The 19639-nt window shown below is 52.3% G+C and overlaps 1 protein-coding gene across 3 annotated transcripts in view; it reads left to right on the top strand.

Annotated features, from left to right (window-relative positions):
• Window positions 1-16566, top strand: part of LOC144737722 (uncharacterized) — a 36800-nt gene extending 20234 nt beyond the window's left edge. For 2 of the 3 annotated variants that reach the window (XR_013589060.1, XM_078620573.1), the window contains exons 7-8: window positions 11893-12004; window positions 13694-16566. The gene's annotated coding sequence lies outside the window, so the exon portion shown is untranslated. Of the gene's footprint in view, window positions 1-1471; window positions 1533-11892; window positions 12005-13693 lie in introns of all 3 variants that reach the window. The other variant, XM_078620574.1, reaches the window with a different exon arrangement.
• Window positions 16567-19639: the final 3073 nt, after the last annotated feature.

Here is a 19639-nt window from a genome sequence, read left to right as displayed (position 1 = left end):
AACCAAGAAGAGTTAAATAGATGCGATGCATCGCTTTAAACGGTGTCAAGCATTTGCAGGACAAGTTGCAGGAAGTCAGGATAACCCTGTTACGTTGCCCTTATTCGTAAACAGCTGTCATGACCCCATTGGTTGTGAAAACCTACTTGCTAAATACAGCAATCCCTCGCCAACCCAGGACGGTTAGGTTCCTGGAAAATGCCACGGTTGGCAAAACCATGGTTGGTAAAGTCCAGGGGCCTATGGGAAATAGGCTACGGTCAGACGCATCATCGCTTAACTCAGCTGCCTGCTTATTAATTAAACACCGAATAAAATACAGTACATGACACAACATAAAACATAAATGAACGTGAAATTAACTTTGCATGCCTTTAATGTTGACGACGATGACAGTGAGATGATGAGGGAAGGGCTGGTTAGAAGGAGGAGGGGCAGAGGCTAAACCTACTTTCCTCTTCCTCAAAGCCACAGACGCAACTCTCTCAACTTCACTACTCGCTACCATGCTCCGGGTTCATGAATAAGGGCAAAAGAAACCCTTTCCTGGAATTGGAAGAAAATATGAATTAAAAAAACCTTATCGATACGCAGTACGTCCTTAATGGCTTTACGCATTACCATGATGTCATGCGGTGATGCAATGACGTAATACACACGTCATGTGACGTGCTTAATACCTTACCCGTGGATACTCAAATTTCGAAGGCTGCTGTTGGTAAGCAGGTATACAGAAATAAATCCGCGTATACTCAAACTTCCCAATTGCAGAATTCACGGTTGGCCAGGGATGGCTGCAATCACTCGTCGTTGTTTTTTTTAGATACTTATTTGGTTTTCAGAGAGCACCGTTTATCTGAGGGTCTCAGAGCACTTGGCATGCAATGACTTTCACATATTTTGTCAAGCAGCTGATTGGGCACGCCCATTGGCAGCTGTTCCTGTGTGGCACAATATGACCCAGAAGCTGGCCTACAAACGGGCGTCAGCCTGCCAGTATAAAGCAATTATTGCTGCGGCTGCAGCTGTGTAACCACAGTTTATTAATTTGCAAGTAACTTGGCGAATTTGGGCTGTGACCGGGACCACAATCGCGGACTATCTTCCAGTGACGCGCTATGAATGAAGTAGACGTTGCAGAGTATTTTACAGTTAATAATCCTTGAATTTTCCAGGACGGCCATCGGATTAGAAGCACTGAAACAAGTGGCGAATGGCCTAAGGCCGGACCGTGCCATTAATGCTGCCTGTGCCTAAACCGTGGGGATTGGTAGTGTCGTGGTTAGTGCACGACCCGAGTTCCATTTCCACTGACTATCAACGTCAGTTACGATTATCTAAACCAGTCCTGTGTCTCCACTAGATTGGCACAGCCTGAAAAAGGAGTACCTTAATGTGGTGATTGCTAATAGCACTTTTCACAAAAATCTGGTAAGGCTATATGGGGGGTCTTTGTCTGACTCATGTGTAGGTCCTGGGGGTGCCGCCTCGGTTTGCGTGGAATACTGCTCCCTGCAAGGATCAATACTTTGGTGAGTTGTAGGGGAGGGTGAAATTTGGTTATGTCTGTGTCCTTAGGACCATCCGCCATCCAAAAAGCCAAAACAAATTCAATGACCACATCCACAAGCTTTGAAACGACACGCCAATTATGGTCATTTCAGAACGACACGCCGATTATGGTCGTTTCGGCTCAACCACATCCCATTGTCTCTACTATCAACTCCCCCACCTACAAACTGGCTCGTTTTTTGTCTGAAATCCTGCGTCCTTTCACTGGAAAAACCACCTCTGCGGTACTAAACTCTACTCACCTGGTATTGACAATCAAGGGAATTTCCCTGTCCCCAGATGACCTGCTTGTCAGTTTTGATGTGGTTTCCTTATTCACCAAAGTTCCTCTACCTGACACCATCGCAATCATTGAAGGACTGAATGCTGAGGTACCCCCCCTGGTGAGACACTGCTTAACCAATACATACTTCACCTGGAATGGAACTTTCTACAAACAAACTGAGGGCGGCACCCCAATGGGTTCCCCCCTATCTCCGGTTGTAGCCAACGTTTTCATGAAGAAATTTGAGACTGACGCCATCCAGACTGCCACTCTACGCCTGACCTTATGGAAGAGGTATGTAGATGACACTTTTGTCATCTGGCCACATGGCCGGCCTGCTCTAGACCAATTCCTCGACCACATCAATTCCATACACCCAGCCATCAGATTCACCATGGAAGTCGAAAAAGATGGCAAGCTACCCTTTTTGGATGTCCTAATTAAAAGGAGACCTGATGGTTCAATGAGCCACTCTGTCTACAGGAAAGCCACCCATACGGATGCTTACCTAAAACCGGATTCCCACCAGCATCCATCCCAGAAGAATTCCCTCATCAAGACTCTACACCATAGAGCCCAATGCATCTCCGACCAGGAACATATTGCCAGTGAACTCAAGCACGTATGTAGTGGTGGTGTTGACGTGCGCCGACAGTGATGGATCACGGGGCGGCACGGGGTGTGGGGTTGGGCACGCGTTGTGGGCGTGGTGTGGACGCGCGCGCCGGGAGTGAGAGATTACGGGGCGGCGCGGCGTGAGTGGTGAGGCGCGCTGACACGGTGGGAAAAGAGGATCGTAGCCAGCGCCCAGTGATTGGTCAAATGGGATGGGTGCTCTCAGCGACGTCCGCAGGAGGTGTATAAAGGGTGACGCGCGAGAGCACTCGGGGTTGTTGTTAACCAGTTGAAGATCGAAGACGGAGTGAAGAGGTAGTGCCCTGAGACCCCTAGTCCCGCTGTCCTTGTTGGGACCGGGGCCCTGTGTGGCTCGGAGGCGAGACTGTGGGACCCGGGGTCCGACGCCCATGTGGGTCGGGACTGTGGGACCCAGAGTCGAGAGGGACACCCCGGCTGGGTGTGTTCCGAGAGGCTACGGGGCGTAAGAGCCCGTGTTGGTGTAGCCAGGAGAACCGTGTGGGGTAGGCTGGTGTTGGCCACCCGTGTAGTTAAGTGGGTGTTAGTCACCCGAGTAGCTCAGTGGGTGTTAGTCACCCGAGTAACTAAGTGGGTGTTAGTCACCCGAGTAGCTCAGTGGGTGTTAGTCACCCGAGTAGCTAAGTGGGTGTTAGTCACCCGAGTAACTAAGTGGGTGTTAGTCACCCGAGTAACCAAGTGGGTGTTAGTCACCCGAGTAACCAAGTGGGTGTTAGTCACCCGAGTAACCAAGTGGGTGTTAGTCACCCGAGTAACCAAGTGGGTGTTAGTCACCCGAGTAACCAAGTGGGTGTTAGTCACCCGAGTAACCAAGTGGGTGTTAGTCACCCGAGTAACTACAGTGGGTGTTAGTCACCTGTGTAACGAAGTTGGTGGAATAAAGAGTGTGCTACCCGTGAAGTCGTCTCCCGCCGAGTTACTACATTACAACTGGCGTCAGAAGTAAACCTGTCTTCAAGAAGAATGGATACTAGGAAGACTACCCGTACCCACGAGCGAGATCGGGAAGACGACGGCGTACCGGAGACACCAACCTCGGGAGGAGAGGACGAGGAGTTGCCGCCGATGCAGCACTTCGCGGCGATGGCCGACGCTCTGCTCGCCTCCGACACCAGCCTACAGGACGCACACTCCCGCCTGGCGGAGTTGCTGCTTGCCGCCGCTGCAGTTTTGGCGGAGATCTCCGTTCCAGCGGGCGGAGGGACGGCTGCGGGGTTGGAGGAGGCGGCGCGGCTGGAGGGATCCCGCCAGAAGGCGCTTCGCGCCAAAAGTTTTGAAGTTGGCGCCGTTTTTGAGGGTCCGCCATTAATTGGCGGGAAGCGCGGACACCACGTGGGCGGAGAGCTCCACTCAGAGCGGCCCGCCTCATCGGCGCGCGCCGGAGCCCTCCATTATGCGCCTGCAGACGGAGCCGACATTTTCTACAACCACAGCGACGCGCGGGAAAATCGTTTCGACGACGACGACCGGGTCCTCCAGCAACGATTGCCCGCGCTGTCGGCGTTCAAGGCAGACGGGGGCGACTGGGGAGCCTTCCAACGAAGGTTCCTCGCACATCAAGAAATGTCGGGGTGGTCCGACACCACTGCCCTGCGCGCGCTGCCAGCGATGCTCGACGACGATGCGCTTGCAGCCTTCACATCGGCCCCTAGGTCGTCCCGCTCAACGCTCCAGGCCGCGCTACACCTAATGGCTAAAGTGTTCGGGCCGCCCTCGACCTGTCGCCACCAGTTCTACGATCGGCGAAAGGTGGTTGGAGAAACGACGCTCGCCTATCGCACGGCGCTGCTCGCCCTGGCGGACGCAGCTTTTCCCCGCATGGACAAGGAGGGGAAGGACGCCATGGTGACGGAGCAGCTGTTGGCGTTGGCTCACGGCTTGGGAGTCCCCATCAATACGGCGGACGAAATGGACATCTGCTCCCTGGGGATTGCCACGAGTATTCACGCATACGAGGTCCTCAAGCGCAAGCCAACGGTCATCTGCGCATCGGCGGGGAACGCGGCAGTGGCTGCCACGGTCGCCGAGCCTCAGCCTGCTGCGGCTCGGGAGGAGGCCTTCACTGTATCGAGACCGGGGGAGTGGAGAACGGGAGGTCGTTCGCCCACACGTTCATCCCGCAAGCTGGAGCAACCAAAACCTACGACGTCCCTCGTCGTCTGCTACAACTGCGGCCTTCGGGGTCACGTCGCAGCCGGGTGCCGGGCTCCGCGTCAGCGCGCCACGGGACCACGTCCGGACGACGACCGGGGCCACAAGTCATCGCAACTAAACCCGGCAAGTCGCGGCACCTCACGCGCTCGGTCCCCATACACGGCACGTTCGGGTCGCCGCTTGGCGGTGCGGGGACCGCATAAGGGTACCGGGGGTTCGGTTCGGCGAAGGGGGTTCGTACACGGCCCGAAAGCAGTCGAATGGTCCGAATTGGCCCACAGGATGGTGGCTGCGTCGGCCGGGTCGTCCGTGGTAACGGGGTTTATTGACGGGGTTGAGGTCCGGGTGCTTGTGGACACGGGTGCGTCGGCCACTATCATTTCGGACCTTATTTATAACATTCTTCCCGTCCAATGTCGACCCCTTCTGCCGGTGGACGTACCATTTTACGCGGCGAACGGGGGATCCCTGGGAATTATCGGCCAGATTCGGGCGACTATTTGTATTGGCGATATCAAATTGGCAGGTCCTATTTTTGTATCATCATCGCTGGCCGTTCCTTGTTTACTAGGTACGGACTTTCTGTCCAAAATGCCCATCAAAATTCTCATAGATCAAGCCTGCATTGAGCTTCCATCGGGACGGCGGGTTGCGTTTTTGACGAGCCCTACTAAAATGCGCACGGTTTGTGCGACGGGGCAGGCGCTGGCAACTCAGACTGTACGGGTGCCCCCGGGATCGCAAATGTTGGTACCCCTTCGGTTGAGAAAACCCCTCGGGGTGGATGCGGGGGCACAGGGAGTTCTGTTGGGGCCGTCTAACAGAGCCAAAGGGGGCCTCGACTTAGCGGTAGCTCAGACCATGGTGAGGGGGGACAGTGAGCCGTTCGTTATGGTCCTGAATACGGGGTCGCGGCCGGCCGTAATTACACAGGGAACGGTGCTGGCTCACGCCGCGCCGCTACCCGTCGAGGAACAGCTCGTTGCTCACGCGGGATTGAGTGCCGATACGCATCCTCAAAGTAAGGAGGGGACAGAGTGGGTGGACTCGTTGTGTGCCGGGTCTAGTAACCTGTCCAGTGTGCAGTTGGGAGCATTGAGGGGCTTGCTACTCGAGTTTGCTGACGTGTTTAGCAGTCACAAGTACGATATTGGCTGCACAGACCTGTTGCGCCACCACATAGCTACGGGGGACGCGGCTCCTATTCGACAGAATCCCTTCCGGCTCAGCCCAGCCGAGAAGGAGCATGTGCAGTCGGCGGTTAATGACATGTTGGCGGCCGACATCATTTCGCCCTCTTCCAGTCCGTGGGGTGCTCCTATCGTCCTAGTTAAAAAACAGGACGGGTCCTTGCGGTTCTGTGTCGATTTCCGCCGCCTAAACAAAATCTCTATGGCCGATGCGTATCCGCTCCCCAGGATGGATGAGTCGCTGGATGCCTTGGCGGGAGCACAGTTTTTTTTGACGCTCGATCTGCTGTCGGGATTTTGGCAATTGCCTCTCGATAACGAATCAAAACCTAAAACCGCTTTCCGGACGCCGGGAGGCCTATTTGAATTCAACCGATTGCCCATGGGCTTACATTCCGCTCCCGCCGCGTTCCAGAGGCTCATGGAATTGGTTTTGTCGGGCCTCCAATGGGACACCTGTTTGATCTACCTCGATGATATCATCGTTTTCAGCCGGACTTTTGAGGAGCACCTCCAGCGTCTGAGAGCGGTGTTCCTCAGGATGCGTTCCGCTAAGCTTTAATTTAAACCGGCTAAATGTTTTCTGTTTCGGGAGTCGGTCAGGTACTTGGGCCATATCGTTAGTCGTTCAGGGATCTCGACAGACCCTGCTAAGACGCACTGCGTCAGCTCATGGCCAACGCCAACCTCGGTCACTGAAGTCCGCAGCTTCATAGGATTCACCTCCTATTACCGTCGTTTTGTCAAGCAGTTTGCCACCATAGCCAGGCCCCTGCACGCTTTGACGGCTAAAGGTGTGCGGTTTCACTGGGGGCCGGAAGAGGAGGCTGCGTTCTGCTCCCTTCGTGACGCCTTGGTGCAGGCTCCCCCCTTGTGTTACCCCGATTTCACGCAACCGTTTTTGCTCGACACGGATGCCAGTAACACGGGTATCGGGGGAGTGCTCTCACAGGTGGTCGGGGGGGTTGAACGGGTGGTCGCCTACGGTAGCAGGGTTCTGTCCCCTGCGGAACAACGCTACTGTGTGACACGTCGTGAATTGCTGGCGATTGTGTTTTTTATACAGCAATTCAGGCCGTATCTTTACGGCCGTCATTTTACGGTTCGTACGGACCATGCGGCTCTCCAGTACGCTATGCGGGTGGCGCAGCCATCCGGCCAATTGTCCCGATGGTTGGAGGTCCTTCAGGACTACCAATTCACGACGATTTACCGCAAGGGATTGCACCACTCGAACGCGGATGCCTTGTCGCGGTTGCCGCCGCGCACGGAATGCGAATGTCTGCTGGGATCGGCGCGGTGTAAACCCCCTGTCGCCGTCCCCGCGGAAGTTGTGCTCACCGCCACTGATACTACGGGGGTCGACGCTCCCACGGGGAGGGACTCGCTGTTAGCGTTGCCTCTCATCGAGTGGGGCCATCTGCAAATGGCCGACAACTCCCTACTCACGCTACGTCGGATGGTTGACACTCCCGAGGGGGGGGAAACGCGGGTCGGTTCCTGGGTGTGCAGACAGGGCCTCTTGATGAAGTGGGACAACATGTCCCGGCGTCACGCGCTCGTTGTGCCATTTGCTATGCGGGGAAGGGTCGTTCTGGCTGCTCATGAACGACTCATGCATCTGGGTTTTCACAAAACGCTCGCCCTAATCCAGCGAGACTATTATTGGCCGGGGATGGGCAACGACGTGGCGAACATTCTTAAGGGATGTGTAAGGTGCGCCCAAAGGAAGCCGCCACCAGTAGCGGCTAATCCACCGCTGCAATCCATTCAGGTTTCGCGCACAAACGAATTGGTTGCGTTAGACATCTTGGGGCCCTTTCCCGCTACACCTAGGGGAAATAAGTTCCTGCTGGTTGGCGTAGAGTACTTCACCCGCTGGCCCATGGCGTGGCCACTCGCCAACCAGTCGGCTGCGGCAGTGGCGGACGCCTTCGTCCAAGGTTATGTTTTGGACAAGGGCGCCCCTGAACGCTTGCTGACGGACCAAGGGAAGAATTTTTCGAGCGTTTTGTTGCGCGAGGTGTGCGACCTGTTGGGTACAAAGAAAGTGCGTACCTCCCCGTACCACCCGCAGACTGACGGAATGGTTGAACGTCTGAACAGGACGATTACGTCTATGCTGTGCCAACAGGTCTGCGACGATCAGGTTGATTGGGACTTACAGGTACCGGGGGTGCTCGCGGCCTATCGAATGGCCCCTCATGCGGCGACGGGGTTTTCCCCATTTTTTCTTATGTATGGGCGGGAGGCCGATCCGGCCATGGACGTCCAACTGGGGATTTCCCAGCCACGTGCAAAATCTAAATTGGCAGACCACATCAAGTTTAATATCGCCAAATTGGCTGAAGCGCGAGAGGCTGCGAGATTGAATTCGCAGTCTCGGCAGATCGCGAACGAGAGATTGCATGGACGGAGGGTGCATACGCACGATTGGAAACCAGGCGATAAGGCCTGGCTGCATTGTCCACATGCACCGTTGGCTACGTCCCCCAAGTTGTTGAGACCATGGAGGGGACCGGTGGAAATTGTGCGGGTTGCACGACCCCAGAGTATACAGATTAAATGGGAAAAACGCCGTTGGTACGTGCACCCCTCCCGACTGAAACCCTACGCGGCACCGCGTGACCCCGTTTTGTGCCGTAACGACCGAGCGTGTGATGTGACCGTCGACTCGGGGAGGGATGTGTCGCAGGCTGATCCTCACGTGTCTCCACCTGACCCACCCCCAGGTGTTTCGGGCCTGACGGCGGTTGACCGTCGGGAACCGGAACCCCGCGGCACGCGCGGATCCCCGATGCCTGGCCCGTGCCTTCCTGAACTGCCGGCACCACCGGACGGTCAACCGCGTCTGGTGCCGTACGACGGACTGGCAAGGCGGACTCGGGCTAGGACACAACACTTTTCATGAGAAGAAAAAAAAAAATTAACAAAATTTTTAAACCCGGGCTCACCGCCGTGTTCCCCCTCTGCCGGGGTAATGTCCCATTCAAGGGACGCTCGGGAAGAATGGGACGCTGCACGAGTCAGAAGAAAGAAAAAAAATTTTTTTTTTTGGCATACACATTTATTGTTGTCACTCGCCGGATTGTACATATTGTTCTGTTGTTGTGGTGGCATTTGCTGATTTTTGCGGATGGCGGTGTTCGTGTTGTGTTATGTTGTTATGTTGTTGTTGTGTTACGGGGCACACATGAGGGGGTGTTGTATATTTTTATAGCAGCCGGGTCGGCTGCGAGCTATGTGGTAGGGGGTGATGTAGTGGTGGTGTTGACGTGCGCCGACAGTGATGGATCACGGGGCGGCACGGGGTGTGGGGTTGGGCACGCGTTGTGGGCGTGGTGTGGACGCGCGCGCCGGGAGTGAGAGATTACGGGGCGGCGCGGCGTGAGTGGTGAGGCGCGCTGACACGGTGGGAAAAGAGGATCGTAGCCAGCGCCCAGTGATTGGTCAAATGGGATGGGTGCTCTCAGCGACGTCCGCAGGAGGTGTATAAAGGGTGACGCGCGAGAGCACTCGGGGTTGTTGTTAACCAGTTGAAGATCGAAGACGGAGTGAAGAGGTAGTGCCCTGAGACCCCTAGTCCCGCTGTCCTTGTTGGGACCGGGGCCCTGTGTGGCTCGGAGGCGAGACTGTGGGACCCGGGGTCCGACGCCCATGTGGGTCGGGACTGTGGGACCCAGAGTCGAGTGGGACACCCCGGCTGGGTGTGTTCCGAGAGGCTACGGGGCGTAAGAGCCCGTGTTGGTGTAGCCAGGAGAACCATGTGGGGTAGGCTGGTGTTAGCCACCCGTGTAGTTAAGTGGGTGTTAGTCACCCGAGTAGCTCAGTGGGTGTTAGTCACCCGAGTAGCTAAGTGGGTGTTAGTCACCCGAGTAACTAAGTGGGTGTTAGTCACCCGAGTAACCAAGTGGGTGTTAGTCACCCGAGTAACCAAGTGGGTGTTAGTCACCCGAGTAACCAAGTGGGTGTTAGTCACCCGAGTAACCAAGTGGGTGTTAGTCACCCGAGTAACCAAGTGGGTGTTAGTCACCCGAGTAACCAAGTGGGTGTTAGTCACCCGAGTAACCAAGTGGGTGTTAGTCACCCGAGTAACCAAGTGGGTGTTAGTCACCCGAGTAACCAAGTGGGTGTTAGTCACCCGAGTAACCAAGTGGGTGTTAGTCACCCGAGTAACCAAGTGGGTGTTAGTCACCCGAGTAACCAAGTGGGTGTTAGTCACCCGAGTAACCAAGTGGGTGTTAGTCACCCGAGTAACCAAGTGGGTGTTAGTCACCCGAGTAACTACAGTGGGTGTTAGTCACCTGTGTAACGAAGTTGGTGGAATAAAGAGTGTGCTACCCGTGAAGTCGTCTCCCGCCGAGTTACTACATTACACGTACGCCAAGCTCTTAAGGCTAATGGTTACTCCGACTACACAATCCGCAAAGCCATCAATCCAACCATCAAGAAGGATCCTGTTGAGGAGCCATTCAAAACCATCACCTTACCCTACATTGCTGGGGTCACAAAAAAGATCTCCAAAATCCTGATTAAACACAAGATCCAGGTCCGATTCAACACAGTACATAAAATCCCTGATCTGGTCCCGTCTGTAAAAGATGTGGTTCCAGACATACAGTACCCTGGCGTCTACAAACTAAGTTGCTTCTGTGGTAGCAGTTACATTGGAGAAACCAAACGACATGTCACGGACCGCATCCATGAACATAAAGCAGACCTGAAACACGGTAGGACAAACACCTCAGCCGTGGCAGATCACTTACAATTCAGTGGGCTCACATGACATTGGCTTCTCCAAGACAGAGGTTCTCTGCAAGCCATCTGGCAACCATGAGAGATTCGTTCATGAGGCGATCCACATATACAAACACAGATACATTTTCAACCGAGAAAATGGATTCTGGCTCAGCAATCATTGGAAGGACGTAATGACCCATTTCGGATCTTAACTGATTGTGTTCACGTTTACGGTGACTTTCAGACCGCAGTCCACTCACTGGCATTGACTATATATCTTTTGTATTCTCCACAGGGAATCACTCTCCCATTGACATATTTTGTTGCTTCCTCTTAGTACTTTTCACGTGACGGTCAATTGTATAGTGTATAGCAGATTGTATAATAATAAATAATATGAAAGTGTAATGTCTAATATAATGTATAAGGTAATATATAGTATCGTAATTATATAGTGAATATACAGCAGTGTGGTATACAGTAGGGTGGGTAGAATAATACATAGTGTAATATTACAATGTATAGTCTAAGGTATAGGGTGGTGTATAGTAATGCAGTATATAATTTAATGTTGGGTTTGTCTCTGGCAGTATATTGTACGGGGTAGACCCGTGTGATGTAAGAGAAAAAAGTTTAGCTGGAGGCATATTATATTTTTTGCAACATAGAATTGTAATGTATGACTTACTGTTAGTCGCTCAGCTTATTGGAGAGTATATTTAGTATATTGATGACACTGATGTAGTTTATATTTTCGTTTTTTACGTGGTGGTTTAGCTGCTGTAGCTCCTTACTATTAAAATTCCTTCCCTTTATTACTGCTAACCCTACTCCCTCCCTTTGATGCTGCTAATCCTACATAATGCACGGGCATAATATGACTTTTAGACTCCCCCCACCTCCTACGCATTCCACAAGTAGTGACTAATCCTATATCTTCATTTTCCATAAATATGCTAAATTCCTCTTGATATGCAAATTCCTTTGTCAAGGCGGTCAGGGTCAATGTCGCCATGTCTCATCCCAATTAAGTCATTGGCAGTGTAAATCTTCTAATTCGGACCATGACATTTGCACACAATGGTCTACTCCTTTGGAATTATGTCACGGGGGTATTTAACTGGCACTTGCAAATCAAACGGCTCAAAATATTTCACGATAAAAATTCATACCGCAGTAAAAACCCAGGGTGGTATGGCAGATCCCAACCCCGCGCCGAGTCATCATGCTACGTTTTTTTACGTTTCTGTGCTGGTGGCTATGCGAGGCCGACGTGGTTTGTGACAGTGTTCATCCTGCATCTCGTCATTCCCACAGACGGCTCGGGGATGCCTCGCAATGAGAGAATATTCTTCGGGAGCTACCCGCTCCACGAGGCGATTGCCACTCACGACCCCACCTTGGTAGACTTCGTCTCCAGCTGCCTACGGTAAGAACCCTCCTGCTCCTGTCACTCTCCTCCAAGAGACACCCATAGAGTCACATAGACTTACATAGAGACCCATAGAGTCACATACACTTACATAGAGATCCATAGTCACACACACACAGAGACCCACATGCTTACATATGTAATAAATGTCTCCGACACGGTTCAAACTTCATCTGTATATTTATTCTTAAGTTGCAGTACAGCACGTGTCTCCCTCGTTCCTTCGCAGTTGTCTCTCTCTTGCTCTCGGTACGCGGCGCACGCTTCCCTCACGCCGCCCTAGCACTCGCTCTCTCTCCGCCTCGCCGCTGGCTGACGGCGTGTCGGAAAGAGGGAAGGCTCTGCTGGTGGAGCCCGTCACGTGGGTGATGGTGGTAGCATAGGTGGTGACGACATTGGGACCCAGGGCTCTTCACACCGACGACCCAGAGTCCTGTGCTGCTTCTGCTTATATCCCTCTCGGCGGGGCTAAGCCCCGCCTCTAGCCACGCCCCTCTCGGAACCTTCTAGAGGGCTCTCGAGGCTTCCCGCTAGCTCCGCCCGTTTACCTTTCACCCAGATGAGATGTGAGACAACATAGCACGAATCTGCAATAACCCCCCGGTCGTCCTGTAGGTGGCGCACTCTCATTACCCATACAGACAAAGCAATTGCCTCGTAATATTATTTAGGGCAGCTGCTGTATTCGATGACGAACCTCTTGCAACAAGCAGCGAACACGCCACTGCTACACCACGTCACCGCTGCGTCTGTGTGTGTATATGGGTGTGTTGAGAAGTGGGTATATATGTGTGTGTGTGCACTTGGTGCTGTATGTGGGGAGACAAAGGTGGTAGTGCGTGGTGCTGGCTACCCACCCCCTCATATGCTGTGCCAGCCTTCAAAGGTGCTTGCTAAAAGCATTTGTCCCAGCAGTCTGTTAAGACTATATGGAGGATCTTTGTATTTGTGTGTGTATGTGTATGGCTGATTGGGTGTGTCTTTGTCTTTTCTGTATGATTGATTCAATCGAGCAGCATTATGAAACAAACACAGCAGCAGGACTGCAGCAGTCCTCCTGCTATGTTTGTTTCACACCTGATGACGGTTGCTTGTGTTGCGATCGAAACGGCGTGATCTATTATTATTTTTTCTACCTACGTGACTTTACCGAAAGAACCAAAGAGTATACATGCCCATCTATTTTGCCAGCTGCCCATGCAGCATTGTTTGGCCAGATAGAGCGGACTGACCGGGCACGACAAAGTCTAGATAAGAGATGGACTGATGTGGTATAGGAGGATATGGTCCTGATTTGACTTGCCAAGAACTGGTGCCACCAATGTCAAATCACCCTCTGTAGAGGATGTACATGAAGGACACTTCTGGACATTTCCAGGCTAGATGCACTTGAAGCATTTGGGGAGTTGGAGGAAGTCGCCCTCCAGCAACAGGGGACACAGGAGAGACGCTCACAATGAGCAGAGCATGGGGTGGCTAACATTCAGCGAGGTAGTACAGTGGGGAGCACAAGTGGAATATCTGATGGCCTTCTCAGCAGCAGATGGTCTAAGATGGTGTTGACAACTGCAGAGTATTGCTGCTGCTGCGTCTGTAAGTTCATAGAGCCACTTGGAGATGAACGCGAAGCCTTCAATCATTCTCACCCTCTCCACGTGCGCCACGTGTGTCTGTGCATCACAACAGGTGGGATCTGGCCGAGCGCCCGACACCTGAACAGGCGCTGGCCAACAGCTGGCTGCAGGAACCAGGGTCCGCTATCTGCAGGACTACTACCACCACCACCACGACCACCATGACCACCACCGTCATCACGACTACCATGACCATCACCGCCATCACGACCACCACCACCATGCTGCCCTCACTCGCCATGACCTCAGACGAGCAGGAGGACAAGGAGATGGTGGAGCAGGAGATGGAGGCGGTGGAGCAGGAGGCAGAGGCGGTTTGTAAGAAGAAGAGGTCGCATCTGGCCTGTGTGTCAAAAGCGATCCGCTCATTCTTCTGCCGCGTGCTGCTCTGTGGTGGGTGAGCGTCCACAGAGTAGTTGTGAGTGGTGGAGGCAGTTGGGGGGGGGGGGGCGATGATCATTCTGTTTTGGTGTAAACACCTCGACCATTGCCACATGCACACAATTCACACCACACACACCACGCACATCAGACTATATGCACTACACACATCACATACTCTATGCACACACCACACACACGCTACACACAATCTAAACACAAACTCTACACACACACTCTACACACACATACCACACACACACGGAACTAGCCCAGTAGCATACAGTGAGGGAAATAAGTATTGATCCCCTGCTGATTTTGAACGTTTGCCCACTGACACAGAAATTATCAGTCTATAATTTTAATGGTAGGTTTATTTGAACAGTGAGAGACAGAATAACAACAAAAAAATCCAGAAAAACGCATGTCAAAAATGTTATAAAATTATTAGCATTTTAATGAGGGAAATAAGTATTTGACCCCCTCTCAATCAGAAAGATTTCTGGATGTCAGGGACAAGATTGTAGACATATACAGGGCTGGAATGGGCTACAAGACCATCGCCAAGCAGCTTAGTGAGAAGGTGACAACAGTTGGTGCGATTCTTCGCAAATGGAAGAAACACAAAAGAACTGTCAATCTCCCTCGGCCTGGGGCTCCATGCAAGATCTCACCTCGTGGAGTTGCAATGATCAACTGTTGTCACCGTCTCACTAAGCTGCTTGGCGATGGTCTTGTAGCCCATTCCAGCCCTGTATAGGTCTACAATCTTGTCCCTGACATCCAGAAATCTTTCTGATTGAGAGGGGGTCAAATACTTATTTCCCTCCTTAAAATGCAAATCAACTTATAACATTTTTGACATGCGTTTTTCTGGATTTTTTTGTTGTTATTCTGTCTCTCACTGTTCAAATAACCCTACCATTAAAATTATAGACTGATAATTTCTTTGTCAGTGGGCAAACGTACAAAATCAGCACGGGATCAAATACTTTTTTCCCTCACTGTAAACGGCCCCATCCCGGACCCTTCCATGCTGGTTTTCATCCTGGCAGTCCTCAGAGGATGACCTGGCCACAGTTCTAAGGACATGGAAGTGGCAGGGCTGTGAGAGCTGGAGGTGGCCTGGTGGTATAGACACAGACGAAGCCAAATACACGGCAAGTCCCAAGGCCACCCATTAGGAGTTATGATCAATCTGATTCGTGTTATTATTGTACAGAAATTTTATTTAATAAAGAGATTAAATAAACCCACTGAGAAATTGCCTATTTTGCTAGTGTGGCCTGCATGAAATGTATCTTAGCTTGTGTGCGGTACCCTGGCTTGTGTCAGGCATTCTGGGCCGTCCATTTGTACTGGAGAGCAACTCCCTCCAACGGCCCAGTATTCTCACACCACTATCAGTCTGGCACTGCCCAGTAGGATCTTTCATGTGCCTCTTCCACAGAGGCCTATCTTGGCAATGCTGGTACCAATCATCGGCAAATTGAATTCTTAGTTTGCTTCTGTCCCACATCGGTCTTGGCTTGCGGGCTACCATGACCTAGCCAACCAGCATCGCCTGCAGGAGGAGTTCACTGAATGGGACTGTGTCTAGGCCTATGCCATCAATCACCCTCCGTGTGGGTGATTGATGTGTGATGTCGTGTGTGGAAGGTATGTGCATGTTGTTTGTGCCGTGCGAGTGTGTGAGAATGGCATATCTGTCAACGCTCTATCAGTGCCTACCTTATTACATACCAATTCAGACCTTATTAGTTACCCCGTGCCCCTTATACATCTCAAAGTTCATCCTACAGTGTCCCATCACAAGGGAGAAACAAACAAATCGACAAAAATGATGTTACTAATCAAAAAAGTTTTACATATTAATTTTTATAATTGGTGTTGTGGTGCCACAACCGCGGAGCAAATCCACAAGCGCTGCAACTCCCGCCTGGCCCCTGCACTGAACACACACCCACACGCAGCACTTGCACCCACGTAGTGTCCTGGTGGGGGATTGCCTGGCACATCGGGTTTTAATCCGAAGGGCCTCTAGAGGGAAAGTCCCACGGTTTCCCAGTGCCAGGAGATTGGCCGACTCTCGCAGGACAGGTTACATTGCGATAAAAAATTGTGTAGAGGAGTAATATGGGGACGTGATGGCATGCGTTGCGTCCGGTGCGATGACGTCATGGGAAGTGATGTGATGCACGCTGGGTGGGGCGATGACATCATGTCTCTTCTAGGTACTTAAGGGGGACCCCGTGACGAAAGCGGGGTCACTGTGGGAGCCCGGGATAGTGAACGGTCGACGAGCCAGCCAGGGTTAGAGATAAAGAAGTCTGGAGAGAAGCCGGCGGTAGTCATAGAGGTGCTGCTCTCCCCGGTTGGTCGGTGTTGGCTGAACCCCCGATCCAACTCGAGGGAGAGAGCCCTGGAGCTAGCCGAGTGAAGTGCAGACAGTGCAGGGTCGTGTGAAGGACCCAGTATAGGACCCCTACCCCTGGGGAAGTATCTAAACCCTTAATAAACAACCGGCGCAAGCCCTTACCTGAACACCTGCCTCCGCGTCATCATTTGCACCACAACAATTGTATGGGTGCAGAAAGAAAAGGTTCCCTGGGCCAACCGCAATGAGTTACAGCATTGGGGGGAGGATGGAGGGCGGAATATTAGGCAAGAAAAGCGCAAGCGCCCTTCCAGACAATGGGCAACGAGGGACAATGCGTGGCCGGTGACCGCCATTGCGGACTACAGCAAGGACACAGTAACGGGTGGCGGCAACCACAGGTCGGGCATTTGAAGTGAGGGGATTAGGTTATGGTAGAGACGGTCGAGAGGGACGATGGAGCAGGTAAGCGCACGATTGGCTGCGTGGTACGACGTCACCCTGGGCCTTTGAAGTTTAGAGAATAAAAAGAGTAGCCCAGGACGATTTTAGAGCTCTTGTCCTCAACCTCCGGGTCATCAAGACCGACTCCTTGCCATCCTACCTCCTCGAGCCACTCGCAGCATCCATGTGATGCCAGCGAGTGCTGCTACGAGGCAGTGATAGGTAAAGTTTTCTCTCGTCCTTCTCCCTCCAACTCTCCCAGCGTCCGTGCGACACCATGAGTACAGCTTCGAGGTACGTGGCAAGACGTGACTGGGTTCGTAGGCATTGTTAGGCTAAGCTCTTCTCGCAAAATATTCCCCCCAGGTAGTGTGTATTTGCGCCATTAATAAACTTAATTACAGAGTATCGGTGCGGTATGATTTCTGTGTGGGTGGGTGGAACCTCGGCGTGGTGTTGGTAATTTGAGTGTGTGTGTGAGGCGCGCGTGTAATAAAAATATAAACGGCCGCCGAGGGTCGCGCGTCCATTCAGACGTGCCGCGTGAATATTAGGGCGGGGGCGGGGTGCGTAAAAACCGCTCTCCAATGCCCGCGCGTGTTTACACGCGCGTGTGTGTTAAATTGATCGCCGGTAGGGGCGCGCGCATGCTCGCCGCCGCCGTAGCATTAGTGTTAGCGTGTGTGCGTGTGGAATAACCCCGTGCGGCGGTGAGCCAGCGATTTAGTGATGTCCCTCAGAGGGGGCGCTAACACGGGGGGACCGATCACCCGGTCGGCGGGGGCCCGGCGGGGGCCGATCGACGCGGTGAAGGAGGGAGTGGAGGAGGAAGTCGATGGGGCAAACGTTGCGTCCCACCTGCCCGGCAAGAACGGTGGGGCAGACGTCAGCCATCACAGTGTCAATGATGCTGCTTATACTGGTAGGAACCTCCTGGTTACACCAGCCCATAAGGGATTATTGTGTCCGTCCGTCCGTCGTGAATCCAAAAATAGGAGGGTATGGGCCTTGGGTGGAGAGGGAAGGGTGGGGAGGGGTTAGGTGGGGAGGGTGGGGAGGGGCTGGGTGGGGAGGGTGGGGCTGAATGGGGGGTGGGAGGGGTGGGGCTGGGTGGGGAGGGGCTGGTCACCCCGTGGTGCCCTTATAAAACTCAACGTTTAACCTACTCACGCCGGCTTGTGCCCACACTCACAGTCGACCATATTTGCGGAATACACCACGCCGCCATTGACCCTGGCCATTGACCGAGCAACCCAACGTTCCTACCAGCTCCCTCCGCAGGAATGTGTTTATGCTGCTGTCTGTGATCTTGCATGCTGCTGCTTTCTTGATATGTGGATGCACATATGGGGATACCAGTAGAAGATGTGGTTTCTCAGATTGATGTAGCCCTCAGAGGCATAGGACACATCCATGCGGATGTAGCAAGAGCTGAAATAGCCACTATTCTTAAGAATGCTAAGAAACCCACTTGTAACATTAGCAAAAACGAACGCTCTGAACTCGCGGACCTAAAAAAGAGAGATGATATTGTCATCCTCTCGGCAGACAAGGGAAATGCCACGGTCATCATGGATAAAGATTCATACAACAACAAAATCCTGGACCTACTTAATGATGGGAGTTACTCCAAAATTAAAAACGATCCTACTAACAGCCTAACGACAAAAATTAACAAAATCATCACGAGTTCGACTTCCCTAATCGAACCAACCAAACGTCACTCTCTAAAACCATCAGCGGCAAGACCTCCCAGACTCTATGGTCTTCCCAAGATCCATAAAGAAGGCACCCCGCTACGACCCATCGTGTCGACGATCAACTCTCCTACCTACAAACTGGCCCGGTTTCTATCAGATACTCTGCTTCCCTTCACAGGCAAAACCTCTTCGGCAGTACTCAATTCAACCCAATTAGTCTCTATGGTCAAGGACATGGTACTATCTCCTGATGATATCCTCGTCAGTTTTGATGTAGTATCTCTGTTTACCAATGTCCCAGTACCTGACACCCTAACAATAATTGAGGACTTGGTCCAACATGGATTGAATTCGGATGTACCTGCGCTGGTTAGGCATTGCCTCACCAACACTTATTTTACCTGGAATGGCACCTTCTACAAACAGAATGAGGGTACCCCTATGGGCTCCCCCTTGTCACCAGTGATAGCCAACATGTTCATGGAAAAGTTTGAATCAGACGCCATCCAGACATCCACCCTGCGTCCTTCCCTGTGGAAGAGGTATGTGGATGACACTTTCGTCATTTGGCCACATGGCCTCCAAGCATTGAACCACTTCTTGGACCACATCAATTCCAGACACCCATCCATCAGATTCACCATGGAAGTGGAGAAAGATGGTAAACTACCATTCTTAGATATTCTGTTTGAGAGGAGACCTGACGGATCCTTGGGACATTCTGTCTACAGGAAAGCCACCCACACAGATTCCTACTTGAAACCTGATTCCCACCACCACCCATCTCAAAAGAATTATCTCATCAAAACGCTATACCACAGAGCTCATGGCAATTCTGACCCACACCACCTGGCCAGTGAATTAAGACATGTACATCGGGCCCTCAGGATGAACGGATACTCTGACCGTACCATCCACCAAGCTGTTTCTCCCACCATACAGAAACAGCCACATGAAACTCCGATCAAAACTATCACGTTGCCATACATAGCAGGTGTGGCCAAAAAGATCTCCAAAATTCTAAACAAACATAAGATTCAAGTCCGATTCAGTACAGTACATAAAATCCGTGATCGAATTCCATCTGTAAAATATG

The sequence above is a fragment of the Lampetra planeri genome, chromosome 73 (genome assembly GCF_965212315.1).
Source record: "Lampetra planeri chromosome 73, kcLamPlan1.2.h2, whole genome shotgun sequence".
Taxonomy (NCBI): domain Eukaryota; kingdom Metazoa; phylum Chordata; class Hyperoartia; order Petromyzontiformes; family Petromyzontidae; genus Lampetra; species Lampetra planeri.
Note: the sequence above shows the minus strand (reverse complement) of the source record. Positions and strands in the feature narration are given on the sequence as shown.